The 10,765-nt window shown below is 35.4% G+C and overlaps 1 long non-coding RNA gene across 1 annotated transcript; it reads left to right on the forward strand.

Moving 5' to 3' along the window:
• The first annotated feature begins 1,391 nt into the window (after positions 1 to 1,391).
• LOC145954223 (uncharacterized) lies at positions 1,392 to 10,499 on the forward strand. Its single transcript, XR_014431400.1, has 3 exons — positions 1,392 to 3,005; positions 3,895 to 9,088; positions 9,978 to 10,499. It is a non-coding gene; the product is annotated as an uncharacterized LOC145954223 (long non-coding RNA).
• Positions 10,500 to 10,765: the final 266 nt, after the last annotated feature.

The raw sequence follows: 10,765 nt of genomic DNA on the forward strand, positions 1-10,765 counted from the left end.
TTGTGCATATAATCTATAAACACTGCAGGAGCATTAACCAAACCAAAAGGCATGACTTGATATTCATAATGATCATACCTTGTTCTAAATTCAATTTTCTATATATGTTATATTTTCACTTTAATGTGATGATATCCTAATCTTAAATCTATCTGAGAGAATACAGTTGCTCCTCTCAATTGATCTATCAAGTCATTTATCCTAGGAAGAGGGTATTTATTCTTTATAGTAAACTTATTTAATTGACGATAGTCAACACAGCCTAAAACCTCCATCTTTCTTTTTAACTAAAGAAATAGGAGCCCCCAGGGTGGTACACTAGGGCGTATGAATTGTTTTTCAAGTAACTCTTCCAATTGTTTCTTTAGATCACTTAATTCAGAAGGTGATATCTGTTAGAAAAGAATGGCACAATCCAAGAGGGGGGGTGAATTGGATTCTATGACCCTTTAAAAATTTCAGAGTATTTTGGATCTTTATTTCACTTAAACTTTTCTAAGACTGAATTTTCAAATGAAGCTTCTTTAAAGACTTGTTATAGAAGAATGAATTCTATATGCTTTCTTGATTACAAAAATAATGAGGTTCAAATGTAATGCTTTAATTCAGTTTAAACCACCAATATTCACACACACATGCTAATCAAGAATCATCTTCTTTAATGTACAATCAAGATATTACTCAAAGTAAAAGATAAAGGTAGAAGAAGATTGCACAAGTCTTTTATCCTGGTTCAGCCACTCCACATGTGACCTACATCCAGTCCTCAATCAGAACCTGATCAAGATTGGTTCCACTATCTTAATGAAGAAGGTTTACAAGCATACCACACATGCATATACTTCAACACTCAAGATAATCACTTTCTTGACCCCAAGAAAGCACCCCTTGTAGAAACCCACTACAAGAATCCTTACCACTTGAGAAACCCTTCTCAAGATTTTACAAACATTCACAAAGAATTAAGGAACGAATTCACCTGGAATTCAGAAGCAAATCTCAATCTTCCCCTTTCAAGAATGTGATGATGATGATGATCCTTTCTCAAAGTTTTTCACAAACGTTTTTCTTCTTGGATTCACAAAGAAAACTCTCCAAGATGGTCACAAAGACTCCACAAAAACGCTTTTCCAAATTTGATTATCAATTCTAACTCTTGTCTAAAGTTTCAAAAAGTTCAAACTATTTATAAAAGTCTCAGACCCAGATAATCGATTATTTTAAAGAATAATCGATTATTTTGTTCTTCAGGTTTTCTGGAAACCAACCAAGAACAATATAATCGATTATTTTGCTGGATAATCGATTATTCCAGAGAGTTATTTCAGGGATAATCGATTATTTTGCAAATAATCGATTATTGCAGCAAGGCATCCCATTTTTCCTGTTGCATGAATAATCGATTATATTTAATGATAATCGATTATGTTGAGTTAGTTTTCAAAACTTCGTTTTAAGTCTCAAAATGACTTTTTAGTCCCTTTAACTCATCATCATACACTCTCTAATCAGTTTAGATATAGATTTAGCTTATGCACACAGCACACACAACAAATAAACTCATTCAACATAATGTACATACTAATCCTTATTACATAGCTCTTTCTTTGACTTTGTTTTTGTCTTCTAATTTGTTGTTGTTGTTTGTTGTTGTCCTTGACACACATTTTGTGATCATCAAAACTCTCTTAATCTTAAGAGATAATCTTGACCTCATCAAGTTCAGGCTCCCCTAAGCTCAACAATCTCCCCCTTTTTGATGATGACAAACCATGACTCAAAACATGACAAACCAAGCTAGGCTTCAACCATTGTGCTTTCACTTTCAACATAAAAAACCTGCAAAATCATACACAAACAAGCACAATACCTGCAAAAACAACAACCATATACCCACAATAACCTTTCTCCCCCTTTGGCATTATCAAAAACAAATCAAGCCATATGCATAGTCCTTAAGTGATCAGTATCACACCAAAACAAATTTGACACATGTTAGGCATTAGATCCAAACTTTGTGAATAATATCTCAATCAGAATTATTTGATCTGTAACATCTCAGTTTTCAACATGATTATTACTATTATTATTATTATTGTCATTATTACTATGTGGTATTTGGTCATAATTTGGTGGTTATATTTTACTTCAATTATAGATAATTCACACTCCATTTATGCTTAGAAAGATATGTGTGTTGTTAGATCTAATTAGATAGTTGTGAAATTTTTTTTTTTTTTTTTTAGAATCATTTCTCGCTGGGCTGACTGACTAGTCTCAGTGTCCGAGGCATAACTTGGGCTGTGATGGTCCAAATGATGCCAAATTGGTGTCAATGGAAATCTAAGAGAAAAACGCACAACTTTTGCAGAAATAGCCATTTGCAAAATCGGTCGTTTAGGAGGTCAAAATTGGACTTTTATTAATACAATTGTTTCTCGCTGGGCTGATTGGCAAGCCTCGGTGTTTGGGGTATAACTTGGTCGGTGGTTGTTCAAATGATACAAACTTGGTGGCTATGGAAAGATAAGAGAAAATCCTACAACTTTCATGAAGGAAATATTTTCAGATTCGGCTGTCTATAAGGTCCAAATCAGTAGCCAAAGTCGGTGCGGAAAAGAACATGGCACCAACTCCATTAATTCACACCAACTCCATTAATTCATCCCACCAACTTCTATAATTCATTCCACTAATTCATTCCACTTAGTTTTGTCTATCTTTTTCTCCATTATTTTACATTATTTTAATGTGTTATGGAGGCTATAAATAGGCCTTCACTTCTCCATTGCAAACCATCCCAAGAAACACTTCTCATTCTCATCCTCTCTTCTCTCATACTCTCTTCTTTCCCTCTTCTTCTCTTTGAAGACCAAGGGAAATCTAGAGGAGGAGGTTCTGTCCTAGTTTTAGCTCCGGCCCCTATTTTAGACGGAAGGAGCCTTGGGGAGGCAGCTGTGCTATAGTCTCAGTTTTTGCCCGAGTTTCAATTCAGGTTTATCCAAGTAAGGGTGGCATTTATAAAATTAATCTAGTATGGGTAGTACTTATAAGACTTAATCTAGTATACATGAGCATGATAGGAGTAGTATAACTTTTAATATGCTATTTTGTTTGTATGAAGGTTGTTATTTATTTAAATTGATGGTTGTTATTTATTCAAGTTGGTGGTTGTTTTGGATATTTAATTTGGCATGGTTATGATTATGTTTATATATATAATTATGAAGTATGTGTATGTGGTTTGGAAAAGTAAATAGGACTGAGAGGAGTAAGGTTATGGATGGGAGGTCTCTTGGTGAGATCAGGGATATAATCTTTGGAGAAAATATGGTATTTCGGAATCCCATTGTGAGGATTTCCAATTTGGAAATTTTCCAAGGATTATATAGTAAACCACTTCAGATGTTAGGTGGATTCTGAAGTACTCCTCTAAGTATCTATTTGCTACCGGTATGGGTCTGGGTCGAGTCATACCGATGGATGAGGTGACCCCACCAGGGTTACGTGACGATGTAATCCAACTGTATACTTTCCATGAGAGGTTAGGCGTGAGACATGGGTTGCTGACATGTTTCACCGTATCAACACTTGGTTTGGATAGGTGTTGAGGCCAACATTTGGTTTGGATGTGTTGGTTACATCATGGATTATACGGTGGTGTGACTTTGCTTTGGATGTGGATTATGTATACATATGGTATGGATTGTATACTAGGGTTATGGATTTCTTTAATTAATATGTATGCTATTGGTTTATATCTATCTTGGAAATACATGTTGGTTTGAACAAATAATTGTTAAATGATATTTATACTATGGTTGGTTTTATACGTGCTAACCCTTATGTTTCCATGTGGTGGAACTGTGATGATCTCACTATGTGGGGGAGCAGATCAGGTGTGAAGCCATAGGATAGCAAGGAGTCTTCTGGGTAGCTGCTTTGAGAAGTGGCTAGGCTTAGAGCTTGACCAGCACCTAGGGTGTTTCTGTTAATGGTTAATGTTAATATATTTTGGATGACTGTATGATTTTACTGAGAATGACTAATATACTTATGTTTGCTATTATGAAAACAATTTTTACACTCTAGCGTAGCTGGCTTTTGCTATATTTTTTTTTATTATAAATGCTCTTTTATTTTGGTTGGTTATTGATGTGATGACCTAAGGTGGGTCGTTACAATTTTGGTATCAGAGCTGGTCAAGTCTCTTTAGGATTTGTGGGGAATGGTCTTGTTATGTTTCCGTTGTATGGAAACGAATTTTGAAAGGAACTTCATGAGTAACTCATGAGTTTCTTAATCTTGATTAGGAATTTCTTATGAGTTTCGTGTAAACTCATAAAGTTCTTTGACCTTTTTAGGATGACTGGTAGGGGAAATCATTCTAATTCTTCTTCAAGCATGGATGGGCGGCAAATTGCTCGAGCTATGGAGCTAATTGCTGCTACTATTGGATAATAGAATACTTTATGGTGAGCTTAGGTACCAATAGTATGAATAAAGCCTTGATAATCAACTAGAAATTATTGACACCTTAGATTTAGGTGAGACATTGATTTGGCAAGAGTTTACAATTAATGGAATTTAGGAATCTATAGTAGTAGTGATTGAATCCAAAGAGGTTGTATCTGAGAATTGAAGTTTTGATGGGAGATTGGAACGTTCCTTGAGTGTTGGTGCTTGCATGATAACTTTTATGGTTGAGGTAGTATGTGAATTTTATTTTGTGAGCTGTTTTGGTTTAGGATTGTAATGAAAAGCTTGAATATGAGTTTAAGGTGGAAAGGAGTGAGTTTGGAATGATTAAGGTATGCTGTATGATATGGGGATTATTTTTGTTGAAATTTTGTTGTGCCAGTATGAGTATCATATTGATAGAATCTGATTTTGTGGTCTTTATGAGAATTATGGCTTTAGATACTATCTTTCTAATGGAACTGGAATCAGGTAAAAAGCAGGTCTAGAACTCTAGTTATGACTGCTTTGGTGATCAGAAGTCTAGTTGTTAGAGCTGAATATACTTGAAGTGATTGTTGAAATTTTAGTTAGGAAGGTGATCTTTTTGAAATCTTAAGAGTTGTAGCTTATTCATTTAGCTTTCATTTAAGACAGGTTTGAAATCATTTGGATAACTCTATAGATATATACTGTCATGATAGGCATAACAAGGATAAAATAGATTTGGTGATGTTTTGAGGTTTGGTCATTGAAAGGTTGATTAAAATGATATGCTTGGTTCATGGTGATCAATTCATATATGCTTAGGGATAGTATATGTGAAGGAAGTATTCTAATATGAATTGATATGCAAGTATGTGACCTTATGGATCAATTAGTGGATATTTGTGTGTTAATGAAAGGTTTTGATCTTAGGATGTGATACCATCATATTAGAGTTAAGTGTGAAGATATATCCAAGATAAACTTAGGCTAGATTATCTAAGTATGACTCTGATTGTATTAGGTGCGTGTTTTAGGCCATGTAATTTCTTGTGAAGGTTTAACATAGAGCTACCTAAGGTAGAAGTTGTAGTGAGAGATACCTAATTCAATTAGTAAAATTAAGAGTTTTCTTAGGATAATTTATAGGAGATTTATTAAGTAAATTTCTAAGATAGCAGTTCGAGGTTTAGGCTACTCTCATCTCACTCGCCTCTACTACAGGAATCGCTTTGCTTTCTTTTCCTATAGCTACTAAGATAGATTCGGGAAGAGTGTTGATGCATGAAGGAAAGATAGTAGCTTGTGATTCTAGGCAATTGAAAATTCATGAGAGGAATTACCTTACCCATGACCTTGAGTTAGCAATTTTAATTAAGATTTGGAGACACTACATATATGATTCTAAGCTAGAGGTTTTTAGCGATCATAAGAATTTTAAATATCTATTGACAAGAAGAGATAATTGGAATTTTTAAGGACTAGGATTTTGATCTTAATTGTCATTTGGGCAAAGCTAGTATGGTGGTTGATACTTTGAGTAGAAGACCTCTAGATATATCTTCCCTTATGGTTAGAGAGATAGATCTTTTGGTTTGGTCTAAAGATTTAAGTTTGGCTTATGAGGTTACCCTTAGTAGTATGAGACTAGGTATGACTAAAGTAACAAGTGAATTATTGAAGGAAATTGGAGAAGCATAATTAGTTGATTCATTTTGAAAACAAGACAAGAGGATATAGGACAAGGTAGTGGATAAGAGCTGCCTTCGGTATAGATGAGGTGGTAAGACTTGGAGATTGATTCTGTGTAAAACTTACGCTTAGGCACATGATTTTTGGAGAGGGTCGTAGAAATGAAAATATTATTCTGGCAGATACCTTGAGTAGGATGATCTTTCGCCTACCACATTTGATGATTTAAGGGTTGGATTTGACTAAAGAACTTAGAGACTTAAGCGTGATGTGTGAGCTCACCCTTAGGAGCATTGAATTTAGTATGTTGAAAGTAACTAATGAATTAATGGACGAGATTAGAGAAGCCTAGGAGTTAAATTCTTTCTTAGTGAACCAAGTGGAGAGGATTAGTAGGGGTGGGTATAAATAGCCCTTTACGAGTGGAAATTGATGATGTTTTGGGGTTCAATAATAGGATCTATGGCCTAGTAATCTTGAATTTAGGAAGATGATCTTAAAGGGAGGACACAAGTGTTCTCTTAGTATCCATTGAGGAGCTACTAAGGTGTATCAAAGTCGTGCAGTGGAAGCATGGTGGCCTTAAGTGTAGAGAGGAATAGAGGATGGTGTGTACTCATATTTAGTATAGTATAAGTCTGAGACAGAACATTAGGTGCCTTTTAGGACTTTTGTAGCCTTTAGATGTTCCTATTTGGAAATGAGATAATGTGTATAAACTTTGTTGTGGGTTTTCCTAGGAGGTTTAGGAAGAATCTTGAACAAGATATGGATGGGGTTTTAAGGTACAAAGGCAGAATTTGTATTCCACAAGATGGAGAGTTGAAGAAGTTGATACTTGAGGGAGGTCATAAAAGCAAGTTGAGTGTACATCCGGGTATGACAAAAATGTATCAAGATTTGAAGAAAATGTTTTGGTGGAATGGAATGAAAAAGGAGATAGCTGAGTATGTTGCATCTTACATTGTGTGTCAGAAAGCTAAAGTGGAACATCAAAAACCAGGAGGTTTGTTACAAATAATGGAGATCCTTGAATGGAAATGGGATAGTATAACCATGGATTTTGTTGTTGGATTACCAAAGTCTGCTAAGAATTGTGATTCTATTTGGGTGATCATGGATAGATTAACTAAGTGTGCTCATTTCCTTCCGGTGAATATAAAGTGGTCCTTAGAAAGGTTAACTCAAGTGTATATTAAGGAGATTGTTAGATTACATGGTGTGCCCTCCAGTATCATCTCTGATAGGGATCCTCGTTTTACATCTTGATTTTGGCAGAGTTTGCATCAGGCGTTAGGGACTAAGTTGAGACTCAGTTCTGCTTATCACCCATAGACTGATGGGCAGTCTGAGAGGACTATCCAATCTTTGGAGGACTTGTTGAGGGCTTGTATTTTGGATCATCTAGGGAGTTGGGAAAAAATGTTGCCTTTGGTCGAGTTCACTTATAAAAACAATTTTCACGCATGTATAGGAATGGCACCATTTGAGACTCTATATGTGAGGAAATGTAGAACACCTTTGTGTTGGTTTAAAGAGGGAGAACATGTATTTTTGAGGGTGACTCCTACCACAGGTGTGGGAAGAGCTATTAAAACTAAGAAGTTGAATCCTAAGTTTATTGGGACCGTATCAAATTCTCAAGAGGATTGGAGCAGTGGCATATCAGATTGCATTACCTCCATTCCTATATAATTTGCATGATGTGTTTCATGTTTCACAACTGAGAAAGTATATTCACGATCCGAGTCATGTCTTGGAATCAGAGGCAGTGCAAGTGAAGGAGAATTTAACTTTTGAGAAACAACCAGTTTCAGTGGCAGACAAGAGAGTTAAGAAGTTGCGAGGTAAATCTATCAATTTGGTGAAGGTTATTTGGGATGCAGACACTAATGAAGCCACTTGGGAGTTGGAAGACAATATGAAGGATCAATACCCATATCTCTTTTGAGTAAGTGAATTTTCGGGGACGAAAATTTTTATTGTTGGGGAGAATTGTAACATCTCAGTTTTCAACATGATTATTACTATTATTATTATTATTGTCATTATTACTATGTGGTATTTGGTCATAATTTGGTGGTTATATTTTACTTCAATTATAGATAATTCACACTCCATTTATGCTTAGAAAGATATGTGTGTTGTTAGATCTAATTAGATAGTTGTGAAATTTTTTTTTTTTTTTTTTTAGAATCATTTCTCGCTGGGCTGACTGACTAGTCTCAGTGTCCGAGGCATAACTTGGGCTGTGATGGTCCAAATGATGCAAAATTGGTGTCAATGGAAATCTAAGAGAAAAACGCACAACTTTTGCAGAAATAGCCATTTGCAAAATCGGTCGTTTAGGAGGTCAAAATTGGACTTTTATTAATACAATTGTTTCTCGCTGGGCTGATTGGCAAGCCTCGGTGTTTGGGGTATAACTTGGTCGGTGGTTGTTCAAATGATACCAAATTGGTGGCTATGGAAAGATAAGAGAAAATACTACAACTTTCATGAAGGAAATAGTTTCAGATTCGGCTGTCTATAAGGTCCAAATCAGTAGCCAAAGTCGGTGCGGAAAAGAACATGGCACCAACTCCATTAATTCACACCAACTCCATTAATTCATCCCACCAACTTCTATAATTCATTCCACTAATTCATTCCACTTAGTTTTGTCTATCTTTTTCTCCATTATTTTACATTATTTTAATGTGTTATGGAGGCTATAAATAGGCCTTCACTTCTCCATTGCAAACCATCCCAAGAAACACTTCTCATTCTCATCCTCTCTTCTCTCATACTCTCTTCTTTCCCTCTTCTTCTCTTTGAAGACCAAGGGAAATCTAGAGGAGGAGGTTCTGTCCTAGTTTTAGCTCCGGCCCCTATTTTAGACGGAAGGAGCCTTGGGGAGGCAGCTGTGCTATAGTCTCAGTTTCTGCCCGAGTTTCAATTCAGGTTTATCCAAGTAAGGGTGGCATTTATAAAATTAATCTAGTATGGGTAGTACTTATAAGACTTAATCTAGTATACATGAGCATGATAGGAGTAGTAAAACTTTTAATATGCTATTTTGTTTGTATGAAGGTTGTTATTTATTTAAATTGATGGTTGTTATTTATTCAAGTTGGTGGTTGTTTTGGATATTTAATTTGGCATGGTTATGATTATGTTTATATATATAATTATGAAGTATGTGTATGTGGTTTGGAAAAGTAAATAGGACTGAGAGGAGTAAGGTTATGGATGGGAGGTCTCTTGGTGAGATCAGGGATATAATCTTTGGAGAAAATATGGTATTTCGGAATCCCATTGTGAGGATTTCCAATTTGGAAATTTTCCAAGGATTATATAGTAAACCACTTCAGATGTTAGGTGGATTCTGAAGTACTCCTCTAAGTATCTATTTGCTACAGGTATGGGTCTGGGTCGAGTCATACCGATGGATGAGGTGACCCCACCAGGGTTACGTGACGACGTAATCCAACTGTATACTTTCCATGAGAGGTTAGGCGTGAGACATGGGTTGCTGACATGTTTCACCGTATCAACACTTGGTTTGGATAGGTGTTGAGGCCAACATTTGGTTTGGATGTGTTGGTTACATCATGGATTATACGGTGGTGTGACTTTGCTTTGGATGTGGATTATGTATACATATGGTATGGATTGTATACTAGGGTTATGGATTTCTTTAATTAATATGTATGCTATTGGTTTATATCTATCTTGGAAATACATGTTGGTTTGAACAAATAATTGTTAAATGATATTTATACTATGGTTGGTTTTATACGTGCTAACCCTTATGTTTCCATGTGGTGGAACTGTGATGATCTCACTATGTGGGGGAGCAGATCAGGTGTGAAGCCATAGGATAGCAAGGAGTCTTCTGGGTAGCTGCTTTGAGAAGTGGCTAGGCTTAGAGCTTGACCAGCACCTAGGGTGTTTCTGTTAATGGTTAATGTTAATATATTTTGGATGACTGTATGATTTTACTGAGAATGACTAATATACTTATGTTTGCTATTATGAAAACAATTTTTACACTCTAGCGTAGCTGGCTTTTGCTATATTTTTTTTTATTATAAATGCTCTTTTATTTTGGTTGGTTATTGATGTGATGACCTAAGGTGGGTCGTTACATGATCAATCAAAAATTACAAGATACAAATCACAAGTCAGAGTTTGACAACCCAAAAACATCAACAATATATCAACAAACATTCATGCTCAAAACAGAGCACTATGATCAGCAATCAACCATGACTTAATTGGCTAAAAAAACACACAAGATATCACAGTTTAAAAAACAAAACATCAACAAATATGCTCAAAACCAGAGCACCAATGCACCAGCCAACCAAATTAGCACATGGTACCACAATTCAAACCATCATATCAAAATAAACTTCAAATTCACCAGAATTTAATTGTTCAACAATTTAAAGCAAGTAAATTGTTCCAGAATTAAACTATTACAACCAAATTGAAATGATAGATCAAAAACAGAATTTAAAAACCTAATGAAACTAATAAACAAAACAGAACAGAAATCATTCTTCATCTTCTGGTATGCCTAGGTGAGTCTTGAGCAGCTTCACCTCATGATCAAGATCATCGAACCTATCAAGAATACCAGAAA

Source organism: Cajanus cajan, chromosome 2, assembly GCF_000230855.2.
Source record: "Cajanus cajan strain Asha chromosome 2, NIPB_CcT2T_4, whole genome shotgun sequence".
NCBI classification, from domain to species: Eukaryota; Viridiplantae; Streptophyta; class Magnoliopsida; order Fabales; family Fabaceae; genus Cajanus; species Cajanus cajan.